Source organism: Drosophila yakuba, chromosome 2L (genome assembly GCF_016746365.2).
Source record: "Drosophila yakuba strain Tai18E2 chromosome 2L, Prin_Dyak_Tai18E2_2.1, whole genome shotgun sequence".
In the NCBI taxonomy this organism is placed as follows: domain Eukaryota; kingdom Metazoa; phylum Arthropoda; class Insecta; order Diptera; family Drosophilidae; genus Drosophila; species Drosophila yakuba.
Window position 1 is genome coordinate 14,464,547 of NC_052527.2, and position 11,194 is coordinate 14,475,740.

At 40.3% G+C, this 11,194-nt stretch overlaps 1 long non-coding RNA gene across 1 annotated transcript; it reads right to left on the reverse strand.

Annotated features, from left to right (window-relative positions):
* Positions 1 to 5,215: 5,215 nt before the first annotated feature.
* LOC120320686 lies at positions 5,216 to 6,399 on the reverse strand. The gene is made up of 2 exons (XR_005560208.2): positions 6,098 to 6,399; positions 5,216 to 6,036 (listed from the first exon to the last, which is right to left on the reverse strand). It is a non-coding gene; the product is annotated as an uncharacterized LOC120320686 (long non-coding RNA).
* Between the last annotated feature and the right edge of the window lie 4,795 nt (positions 6,400 to 11,194).

Consider the following 11,194-nt stretch of genomic DNA (forward strand, 5'->3'; position numbering starts at 1 on the left):
CATATCTTTCGCTTACAACATTTACGACAGGAAGAAATCCATCAACACGATTCTTTTGGCCTAGGCCTGCCTTCGGGCCAAAGACTTTCCACAAGAAAAAGGCCAAGAGTGAGAGAAAAAACATTAAATAAAAGTTGCATGCAACACTCGCTTTCTTTGCGAGTCATGTTGTAATGGTCGCTGAAGGGCCCACAACGACTGGCCGACCCTTTGGCATTAGTTAAACCCTACACTGCAATAAAATGTTTAACAAATTAAGAAAGTAGTTTTCATGGTTTTTTTGTTTTTACGATAAAAATAAAGAATTCTACAAATAGTTTGTCCCCTTAGAAGCGAGAGAGGCTTAAAAAGATATGAACAAATATTTTTCCAAGTGCATTTGCGTCCCATCCTTAACCTCCAAAACACATTTTACACTGTCACGGGAAATTATTTGTTTAACATGCTCAGCGCGTTTAAAACTACATGATGATGAGCAGCGTTTATCAAAAAAACATAAGGAAATCAAAGCAACCCAATGGGTGTGCTGAATCCGAGGGGATTATGCATCACAGTGCATGGGACCTGTGGAGCAGCATTGTCTGGGACCGATCTTGCAGATCCTACGCAACTTGCAGCCTCCTCTTCGCTTTTCTTGATTACAAGTATATTTAGCTGCCTGTCTGGGGTCGTCGTCGGGGTCTTGATTCAATCGAACGAGCGACGAGACAACGATCCCCCTTTTTCTACCCCGCTGAAGACCCACGCCCCTGGGCAATCATTGGCGCTGGCCAGCGCGTCTTGTCTGGCGACCTATGCTGATTTCTCGGAAAGAAGGAATTATGATATTTCTTGTGGTCACTCGATGATGAGTTGCCATTGTCTCATCGCTTCTGGCAGCAAAGAAAAGAACTTCTGGTTTCTGTTGATTCTTCCACGGATACCTCCCACTCTCACAAAATAAAATGGAAAACGGGCGGTTTATTACTTTATTACTTAATTGGAGATCGGAGGAAATATTATAATTGGACCACACTGCAGTTTCAAATATGCGGTTGCGAAGGTGAAGAAGGAGGAACTCTAGAATTAGTAATAATTCTTCGTAAGTCACTGACTGATGAATTCAATTTTAATTAACTATGAAAAGGTATTAGTGTTTCGAGTATGTATGCTGGGTACTGTACACTACATATAGTAAGATTTTATAATATTTCAACTGTATTTCAACCTTACGATCTAAATCACAAACTATCTTTTACATTACAGACTCCATTTCAATGAGTCACTCCTTGCTTGATTCGCACCCAATTTTAATGGAATAATTAAAGCTCATTACGATCAAGGAATGGGAAAAACTTTGCCAAAAGAGTCCGTCTCCAGACAGTGTTCCACTTCCTTGGCTCTGGCTCCATAAATATCCGAGTCGGCAGCGTAACGTAAATCTTCATTTAGTCTGGCTTGTTCCGAGCTTTCCCTTTCCCCAGCTCCTTTTGAACTCCCCCAATCCGAAAGTTACGCCCTTCGTGGATAGTTGCCTGAGCCCAAGTAAAAATATAATTCCCTCGCCACTCTGCAAATGTTGACAATTAATCACAATGAGTATGGGTACGGGTATACAGTGCGCGTCAAGTTGTTAGCTCCGCTAGAATGCCCTGCGGCCAAGTACTTGATAAGTGTGTCATTATTTCTATGGCTTATGGCGTGTGCCACTACTCCTATATCTCTCAATCGATTTATTATGTTATTCCGAATTATTTGCTTAGGTTTATTAAACTCTTTAGCTTACTTTTGCTTTTACGGTCACTGTGTCTCGAAACGCACTGCACTCACTCAGTCCGGTTTATAATTTACACGATCCGAGATACCAATCCATAGGCTCCACCCCTCCGCACTTTCCGACACACCCATGCTCCATCCGCACTTGAAGACTTGAACTTAATCGCCTCAGAAAGAGCAGATAAGACTACCAAATCCCCCCCTTTCCCGCCACCCGGCTCTCATTACCGAGTAACGGTTGATGGACGCATAAATTAATTATTTCACAGGGCAATCAACGAATCAAATCCGAATCTCGAACTCGACCAGAATGTTAATGGCCAGATCCAGAACCAAATAGAAATAGAAATTAAATGAAATGGGAAAGAGTAGCTTAGCGAAGAAATGTTTTGGTAATGTAAACAACTAATCAATGTGTTGGCGATAAGATACTTCTGAATCTTAGTTCTATATTCCCAAACGAATCTCAAGTACCCAGAACCGGTTAAGCTGGAAGTTCATGACAGCAACGCATCAAACATTAGGGCTAAGTTCAAAGTCCATCCATGGCAAATTACCAGATGAAATCAAAGTGGAAAACGGTTTTTAGGATGAAATATGTTAAAGTTCTTTTGGGGTAATGAGCATGGTGGGAAACGTTCAAGAGCAATAAAATAAATTCCGTTATGTGTGGCAAGTTGATTTATTGGGGTCATCCATAGCCCTCTTCAAAATGGCAATCAAAAATTTTCCATCTCTGACTGCAACTGCTCTTCGGGTAGCTAGCCATTCACCCAGTAATTCGATATCATGCTCCACGCACATCAAAGGTTATAGGGAAGCAAAAACCCCACAAAAAAAAAAAAAAAAAGAGAGAGACGAGCATCGTCTAGTCAGCGTTGATATGATTTTTCACGATTCGTTGCTATCACAAATTGAGCGAAAAGAAAAAAACGCAACATGAGTATCAGGATGTATGCAAATGCAAGCGGGAAAGACTGCTTTTGGAATTCTTGATTAAAATCAGTTAATTATGCACTTTTCCAATTATGTTTCCTCATCACTTGATACAGCCTTCATGCGGCTCCTGATCTTGAATAATTCAAATTTAAATACATACTCGTACGAGTATCGGCGCAAAAATAGTCTTCGCCACTTGACCTACTCTCTGTGCATTTGGCGTAATTAAAACCTTCGAATAGAGGTCTTCAGTTTACAGTCCAGAAGGCACGAACAACAAGTGCGACCCAGACATAGACCTTACACAATCGCCGGGGAGATCAACCAAGCGATCCCGAGCACCGACCCACATACCATTTACGGGCCAAAAATATGAAAATGGGAAAATTACTACATTTTCTCGGTACGAGCAACATAATCGCAAAGTAAGTGAAATTGTTTAGTTTGCCTAAGTTGATTTGCGCCATTCCAAAGGTCGCTTTCTACACACCCTAATGGGTTAATTACGGATCAAGGGTTAAGCTGGCAAAGGTTTTTCAGCATGCCACTCACGCCGCTTTTATTACAACTTTTAAATATTTGCCTTTTTCCTGTCGACGTACTGGCGTAAACACGAGGAAAATAGAATGCATCGTAAAGTATACTCACTTTTGGGTTGCATTCTTCTGCTCTAAAATAGCGTAAAATTAGCCTAAAAGCGCTTAGAGGCCTTCACTCCCACGGTTCGTTCACTCAACAACTCGGAAACTATAAAATGCACGCGTTGCAGTCTAAGCAAAAAAAACAAAAGATTTTTCTAAAGGCTCGTGCAACGCAAACAGCGAAGGCAAAATAAATTTTTCAGGCACGCACTCGGATGAGCCAGATGGTTCGAAAAACTTTTCCGAGGCGGGAAAGGCGTGAAAATAACGGCGCCATATAGGGATGGATTTTATGATCTAAGGAAACTGTGTGTAAAAAGTGCAAAAATAAACACGTAAGGTGGGGAATATTTTTGGGGCAAATGATAATTTAAATTTATAATAATGTTCCCTATTAAAACAAGGCTCTGCATAAACTTAATGCACAATGCTTAGAGGCAAATGGAGGCCCCGAAATAAAGCGCAATTTTCCCGTTTGAAGCTAAAAATATTTCACAGATTCAGGTCGAAGCGAAAAAAAAGGACTGAGATTAAAGTCCAAGCCAAATGCTAACCCATTGAATTTATGTGCATTTTACGAGCTTTGTATATCAATTTCAGAGTGGGAAATTGAAATGCAAAAATCACTCTAGAAATTTAGCAACAAATACAAATAACGACTCGGAGAAATGCTTGCGAAATTTATTTACAAGTTGAGCCACCTTTATCACGTGTGTGTGCGTTGGGTTGGACAACCTTGAACTTTTGCTAGTGGCATTCCGAGAATCAACCGAAAGTGACCCAGCCTCCTAGTCCTAATGAATACCCATTAATTTTAATGTGCACTCATTTCAGGGATGTTGGGGGGTATGGGGCAGCGCAGCACCTCATCTGGGATTAATGAGCTGCTACTGATGCATCATCAGTAGCCAGAGGGGGAGTCTGCCCCATACGCGATATTCATCTTACGCCTTTCAACTTGGCTCCCTGTCTTTCTGTCCCTCGGTGTTTGCAAATGTCAGACACTCAATCACGTGCGGATTGCCAAGATGCGACAGACTAAATGTGGGCAAATCGAGGAACAGACCAGCCTCTTTTCTGGCTTCCTTAGGATTCATCTGTCAGTGGCAGGCTATTAGGAAATAGTAAAGATATGCAAAGCCTGCTAATGATTGATGCAGGGATATAAAAGAGCAGCGAAGATAGCAAATATAAAAGGCGGAGTTGTCCTGTTGCTAGTGCATTTATGTATATATGTTTTTCGATTTATGTAGAGCAATAATTCCAAAATATATATTATTCAAATTATATCCAAATCGATTATAAACTTTAAATTAATTCCCCAAATTTATTGCGTTCATCTTTTTATTCCGTTTCTTTCCAATATATTTTCCTATATTATTACGCAGTCTTTAAATTAGGCGACACCATTAAATTGGCAATCTCACTCTTGAGCGTATAAAATGTTTCATAAATTTTCAGCGAATTCGTTTAAACATCCATTTAACCATCTCTTAATTGAGACACTTTCCGTTGGCCAGTAAAATAAAAAGGAAATTAATTCTTGGAAAGCTTTATACACCTGACAAATTGTAAGGAGAACAAAAATACTCAGAAATACAAAAGAATAACCAAAGATGATTCAATATATGTATTTAAATACGTTTTTCCGTTGTTATCTTTGCAGTACGCGGAAGGCGGTTTCGTATGAAAATGGCCAGCTGAGAGTTCGCACGTATATGTGTATCTACGTATATATCACGATATATTTCACATTACTCAATGTGATTTTGGGGATAGCCGGACGGGAACGGTGCCAAACAAAGCACAAGGAAATGGGAAAACGGCGGGAAGGTCAGCAACCTGAATCCGGGGAGAGATCTCGCTTTTGCCTATTAATCAACAAGTGGACGAGTGTGACATGTCCAGGCAGGCAGGCGTGGCTCACACATTATGAATCGACTGCATTGTGAGTAATTCAACTCATATATATTATATTATATATTTCTATCCAAGCAAGCAAATAACTCACATGGGCTTTTCGAGTCACGCAAAAGTTTTGTCCAACTCAGAGTCGTTGAACGTCCAAGGCGGAAATCACAGAGAGTTCGATAAAAAACGGAAGTCGTCGCATTGTAAAGGATAGCAAGTAAAAGTATCTTATGGACAGATTGCATGCCAGCAAACTGCTGCGAACAAAACATTCCCTGTCCAGGAGTGAGAAATGAGGATTGGGCGATCGGACAATCGGACGATGGAGCTACGAGGTTTGCGTGTTCAACTTTTCCAGCTAAATTAAATTATTAAAGACTCTGCCGGGCCAAAAGGTGGGAGCAGACTAAATTCATTGCCTGCTTTCACACGCCACAAGGGAAATGCTCTTTTGTGGTCAATTTTAAAATAATTATATACTTTCTATGGGAAATAGGGACTATAATATTACTATTTACTCATAATTGTAAAGTAAAAGAAGTCAGCTAAGTTATGGAGTATATGTATATAAATATTTAGATAGGTAAAGAAATGCCGTCCGCTTTTCTAGATGACAATAATTTGATTGCAACCCTTTAAATAATATGCAGATATATAAAGCGTAACTTTTCTTATCTAAATTGTAATTACTCATTATTTTTAATTAGTTTGAAACTCTTTCCTACATGGGAATTCCCTCATATTCATCGGCATGCCTCCACGCGAACTGCAAACAACAAACTTTGTCCAGCTGCCAAAAAAAATGTTGTGTATGTATATTTAATGCTGAAAAGTGCCCAAAGAGCGCTTACCAAAATTATTAGAGTGCGTCAACACCGACCAACAACCAGACCAACAACAACTAATGGGCAATAGATGATCAGATTTGTTGTTGCTGCGACGGCATTCGTTGCCCAAATTGTGATCATTGACCGTCACGCCTGACGCCCCAAAAACGCTTTCCAAAATCGTGTGCCGTATGTTGAGTGGGTGGCAAACGACTGGTGGATTTCAACCAGGAGGAAAATGGATTTGGAGAATAAACTAGATGGGATTTGCATTTCTATTGGCATAATAAAGTTATGATACAGGTTACACAGAGATACACGTTTCACCTATGCGAGTGCGCCATGGAAAATTAAATTATAATAAAACAGGCAAATTTGCGGCAAATGTGAATAAACCTTTACGTTTGCATAGAAGACGGAACCGCGGCAAACGGGGCGTATGAGTGACGATGCTGGCGAACCTGGGGATTGTCGGCATGCTTAGATTGAAATTAATTGATTGAGGCAAGCGGAAAGGGGAACATGTTCCCCATCGGTTGCCATGTGCGGATTTATAGCCACGTTAATAGTTCACACACAAATTATATCGGCAATTTTTGGCACGACTGTGTGAAGTGTAACAGATTAAGATAAATTACAAAATGAATTTTCGGCTGGATGGGCTTTTTGTGGACCTAATTCTCGTGCGTCTGCTAATTATGCTTTTGATTATAGATTAGACATGAATATGATTAGATTTAGTGAATGTGTAATGTTGTTTAATTGGAACTATACAGAGTTGAAAAGCATTAATATTTATGTATAGGCCCTACGGTTTGAGTCTCTACATATCAAAAGCGCAACTGGTACATAATTTTGGAGCTTAGAACTTATTTGTATAACTTTGCACAGTCAGCCTTCCAGTCTTCCCATTTAATAAAAGTAATCTTAAAATTGTCAAGCATTAGGCAAAATTACCCCAGGCTCCAGAAAATCCCAAACAGCAATCAACAGTCTCATTTCGGCCAAAGGCAGTTTCGCACAAAGTACGTATACAAAGTACTTATATATAATTTGTAATTCAGCCACACTTTATGTATCACTTTCTCCTCTTCCCGCAGTGGCGGGGTTTCTACATACATACAGACGGGAGAGATGGAAGTAAGAGAGGGTGGCAAGTGGGAGCAAAGTCCTGGGAAACAGCCTACGTCAACAGCATCCAGACTGTGTATCCCAAAAATCCTGGCAGACAGCTGCTAGGATGAGTCATCGTCGACATTCGCTTCGAAACAGGATACAGCCGCCAGACGAGTCAGCATCCCACATTTTCAATGCTACAACATTTTAGCCTAATTAGGCGGAAACTTGGCAGCACTTTCAGTTTCGCCAACAAAAAATAACAGGAACTGAAACCATTTCTATGTTCTAGCCAAAACCTCCATTTGGTTTCCTTTTTAGAATTTTTGTGCACATTGCTGTTGCTGCCCTCCCTTTATTTTTCCCACAACCAACTCATTCCGTTTGTCTGAGCGCCCCACTTGGGCATCCTCTGTTGACTGTAGCCTTTTAATTTTATCGATCTGTATCTACCACAGAGTTTTTCTGTCGAGAGTCCTTTTAGCTGAATTTCGGCCGCCAAATGTGTTGGCTGAGGTTGGGAAATGGGTGGCATGGAGCTGGGGTGGTTTTATTACGACTGTTGGACCATACAATGTGCTTTTTATTGGTCATGGGCAGCCTTGAGTGCGGCAGCAGAGAGAGCATGAGACAATATATATGCATATATTTTGACTTGGCTTTATTATGTCCCTTTTTTTCTTGGGAGTCCATTCCTCTTTAAATACGAAAAACTAGCATAGTTAAAAATGAATGAATTTCGTGTTAAAAATTCTGCCATTCCCTAAAGGCAGATTAAATCCACAGCCGAATTATTAAAATACTAAGAATTCATATAGCTTTTTGAGCTTAGGATTCGTGAATAATAAAAAAGTGCGAAAATAAAACCCTGGATGGTCAGCTGACAAATCTGTTGCCCAGAGATGAGCTAAGAATATGAAAAAGACCCACTTTTATGTACACATTAAGTTATTCTCGAGGGAAAACATACATAGGTGCCCAAGGTATACGACAAATACGGCGAATTTCGATGGCCTCGGCAAATGTTGAGTTCAAGGAGACGTCACTCATGAAGTTACCCTGCCAGCAGCAGCATCCACAGCTGTTCGCCAAGAAAGCCGAAGGACACTCATGGCGTATGCGCAATATGACTTCATGCTCGCGCTCTCGCCAAGTTTCGCCATTCAAACTGCATCCTTAGACACTCAACAGTTATGCAATGTTACCAACATGCTTGTCTGTTACGAGAAAAACTCTGTGCCAGACATCAACGTTCTGCCCGCTCGCTCCCCATCATCAATGACGTCAGATTGGTGCGCAATGGGGAGACTGTTATACAAGAGTTGAGTTTCTGCTGCTGACACTTATTCAACACTGTGACGTCAAAGGGGCCGTGGAACAGTCAAATCCCCAGCGCCTTAAGCCACCCACGCAGCATCGGCTTGGAAAAGTTTTGGCTCTGTTATTTATGGCCGCCAAAGTTAAGTTGCTGAAGAAATAAATGGCTGTGTATTAAGGTACCTGAAAGTATTTCAAGGAACCTACACAACTGGATCAAACAGTTTTTTGTTTTGTTCCTGGAGTATTAAAAGTACAAAAATGTAAATAAAATTAAAGGTAAAAGTAAAATAATAAAACAACTTTTTTATGAATTATGTAATAGGTTTTAGTTTTAAGTCCGGTCACTTATGTTCAAAATAATTGATAACCAAGTTTCCAGTTGTAGTTTTAAAATGTATAACTTCTGTACCCTTACGATTTGTCTAATGACCTTTGTTAAATTTCTCATATTCAATTACATTTCGAATTAAATAATCCTCCTTAAATGTTTATTACGTTGGTGCAGCTATAAAATACTTTGTAAAGTATATGAATAGTTATCTCAAGAAGTGTAACAGCTCTTTTGTTCACCTTGGCAATCAGCAACAATGAAAATGTTTCTTCCTCGCCTCTAAACAAGGGAAACTGACGAGGCAAGTGCAAGTGGAAATCAGTTATTGAGTTGCCCCTCGTGATCTTGTGGCGATATAGCTACCGCTGCAACAACAGTGAGTGCAGTCATTGACTGACAATAACAACAGCAACAGCAACAAATGCAGAAACAACAAAAGCCAAGAAACAGCAGCATCATCAGCAACAGGCACACCACCAACAACAACAACTGCCAGAGATAATAACAATAACAAAAGGCAGCAATTGTAAACAAAACGCACGCGCCATCGTCAAGAAAAGAGAAGTACGAGCAAATTCAATTTCGGTTTTTGCTGCCTCAAGACGCAAACGAAAACGAAATTTTCACTGACGTTGCCTCATATGGAAAATTTCACTTGCACGCTTGAAAAAGTGCAGTTCGAAAAGGGGGGTTTTCTGGGCGGGGTGAAAAGCGGGTGTTCCCACTACTGCTGCTGCCGTCGAGTGCGGTAATCAGAGGTTTCCAGTGGCGGCGAAGGGGGCGATTCAACTGCAGTGCGTGTTTGTTTATTTGACGATGTATCTTAGGCTTCATACACTAACAAAAATGAGACAGCTTTCACAACTTACGATTTTTACAAGTAACATCAAACACATTGTGTGATTTCGTTACTATGCTTTCAATTCATGAACCAAGAAGCTGTACTCCGCATTAACTTCTCTAAAAATACTACCAGAAAGGCACATTTTTTCCCAGTGCATCTCTATCTTCTTTATTTTGGCACTTTCACTCTCCGTCGCCCTCCAGACTTTAGTTTGCTTCGTTCAAATATTACGTTATGTTTCGATGTTTCGGGTCGGTCGGATTTTGTTGTGTTGTCAGATAAGCGCCATTCCGAAGTCGCTTTTATTTTAGTTGGTTTGGTTTTTCGTTCCGTTTTCTGGTTACTGTAAATATAAACAAGAAATGAATGCAACCCATGGGAATCCAATTGAATTTGGAGTTTAGACGAAGACTGGTCGAATTGGTTGTCTAGTGGCCAAGGTTCAAGTCGCGGCGCATAAATATTCATGGAAAATATTCAATAGTTGCACTGGAATATTTTTCAGCAGCACGCTGTGGGCGACTTTTGATTGGATCGGCTTGAATTACTGAATTTACTGGATGGGTCTGCACATTTCTTTGATTGGGGTTACGTAAGGGTTAATCAATGCAACGAAGCTATTGAAATGAAGTTCAAGCTGCTCATTAGATATCTTATCAGGCTACCACATCGATATAAATGCATTCGAATAGAGCACCCACACAATATCAAATCTGTTATGGCTGAATGGTGAAATTAATATTTAGCTTACTACACATATCATTTAATTTCGTATATTTTGTTGCTGAGTGTTCGCCATTTCTGTATTTACATGAACTTATTCCAGTAGTAATTATCTCTGCTTTCTTAGCTTTCCACACGTTGCAATTGACCATCTGTGGAGGTCACCCACCAGCCAACTCATCCAAACAAGGTGAGGCAAAGCCGCATAAATCTGGAGCGATTTTCCATGGACTTGCATTAAGGTTAAGTCTGTTTATTGCATTATTGGTTTACGAATAATAAACACCGTCGACCAAGGAAAGTCTGTGCAACATGAGAAAGAAAATAAAGCCTTGCAACGATAATACAAATTGCACAAGGCAATCAATATGTTGCACCCTTGCTTGAGAAAGCGCAGGGGACTTAAAGGAGGATTTGCAACCAGTTGAGCATCTGGCCACCATATGGGGGCTACCTTGTCTTCCGACTTCATTGAACTGTCAGCGCAATGAAGCAAAATTACGTCGAATGCATATTTCACAGATACTATTTCGCAAAGGATTTCCATGCACATTCGACCCCACCCCACCTAAAATTGATTATAAAATAGATGCACAAGCTTGCGAAATACTTTTCACCCGGTTCAATAAACAAAATCTTTCCAAATGCAAGTGCAACCTCATACACATGCGAAGAGCATTCAAAGTGTTTCTGTCAGACGAACCTGACTAATGGTCTCTACGCATTTCTTCTGTTTTTTTTTTAGGTATTTTGAGAGGCGGGCGCACGATTTATGAGGGGGCGTGGT